We start from the raw sequence: 1,727 nt of genomic DNA, 5'->3' as shown, positions 1-1,727 counted from the left end.
GTGTGGGGCCAAAGCAGATCTTGGAGTTGAGCTTGTTATGATAGAGTTCTGAAAGATTCATCAGCTTTGGGAGTCAGAGTAATAAGGGTGGGCCACCAGGCCCAGCCCAGGCCTTCCATGATCAGGCAGCAAAACTCTGCCTACACAGTACCCTTCAATCTACTCATACTTCATTTCTTCTTCTCCAGAGCAGAGATCAGTCTAAACAGCTCATAGGTCAAGGAAAAGTATCCTGAAGAGTCCAGTCAAGTACCTACTTCCTGCTAGTCACATCTTGGCTCAGGTTTGAGTGTTCCAAACCATTCTGGCCTCTCATTCAGCAATTGGATTTTACAGTTCAGAAAGGAGGTTGTCTTCTGCCTGATTTTTCTTATTTTAATTAGAAACCAACTTTTCTTGTATCCATGTTCTCATTTGCTAAATAAGAAACAACTCTGTATTGAAAAGGGTAATAGGATTACTATTTATTTATTTATTATCCCACAAACAATGTTTATTATACAGGTAAACCCTGATCCTTGTGATGGGCTTATAGGTAGGATTTCTGGTAGTGAGCACAGGCACCAGGGCCTCCAAACTTTTTGGATTCATAGTGACAGGGGTCAGCTACTGGCAGTGTCTGGTCATACTGAATAAGGATGTCTTTGATCTCCTTCTTGGAAGGCTCATCCACATATTTTTGGTAATAGGCCACCAGGGTTTTGGAGATGAACTGACGGATAGCATAAATCTTGGCAACATGACCACCACCCTTCAACCGGACACAGATATCCACGCCAGCAAACTGCTCCTTGTCCAGAAGCAGAACTGGATCCAGCAGCTTGTACTGCAGTGTGTGCAGCTCATCATCTCCAGGGCCCGCCTGCACACCTTGTTGAGGCCGTTGCCGTGTTTGCAGTGCGCCACAGCCCTGGCTTCCTCTTTCGTCTGAAGACCTGCACCAACTGCAGAGTGCCTTGGATGGCATGGCTGCGGGCGTAGACGAGAGCTCCTCACTGAAGAGAGCTCCTCATTGTGCGGTGCCATCCCAGAAAAAAGACTCATTTATTTTTATTTGACAGATAATTGTATATATTGACGGGAGTACAATGTGATGTTTTAATGCATGTATACATTATGAAATCATTAAATCAAGCTAACATATCCATGAACTTACCTATCATTTTTTTGTGGTGTGAACATTTAAAATCTATTATTTTAGCAATTTTGAAATATACTTCTTGTAGAAGATTCTTGAACTAATTAAGGGATAATTAATTATTTAAAGGAATGCATGAAAACATTCCACCCTCAGGATCATTAGTGTAGACACAGGTATTCTGTTCAAAGCGTTTTGCTAATAGATTATAAGGGATTATAAAGATGTGAACATTAGTAGGAAGAAAGATGAGAAGAGAACTGGGAGAAGGAAGAAATGGAAGCACATCACAAAGTAGTTAGAGGAGACTCAGATAGGAGTTCAGTGTGTTGAAAAGAAGTGTTCCAAGTGGAAAGGTCCCAAGTGCACAAGGACATACACACACTCAGGCACTCTGGTTTGCTGAGGATGACAATGTCCCACTCCTCTACCTTTTCGAATGGAGAGAAATAAGGATGGGACCACAGGGTTGCCAATACTGGAAGCAAATTCTGGTTGCTGTACTCCTCCTAGGAGAGCATCCCAGGAGCCCAGCATAGTCAGAGATAGAGCCCAATCCAGCGGTGGGGGGGGGGGAGAAGGGGGGGGG

At 43.5% G+C, this 1,727-nt stretch overlaps 1 pseudogene; it reads right to left on the bottom strand.

Annotated features, from left to right (window-relative positions):
• Window positions 1-528: 528 nt before the first annotated feature.
• LOC103252431 lies at window positions 529-1,675 on the bottom strand (annotated as a pseudogene).
• Between the last annotated feature and the right edge of the window lie 52 nt (window positions 1,676-1,727).

The sequence above is a fragment of the Carlito syrichta genome, unplaced genomic scaffold, assembly GCF_000164805.1.
Source record: "Carlito syrichta isolate Samal-C Ts95f unplaced genomic scaffold, Tarsius_syrichta-2.0.1 Scaffold158412, whole genome shotgun sequence".
Classification (NCBI taxonomy): domain Eukaryota; kingdom Metazoa; phylum Chordata; class Mammalia; order Primates; family Tarsiidae; genus Carlito; species Carlito syrichta.
This window is presented reverse-complemented; position numbering and strand designations above follow the sequence as displayed.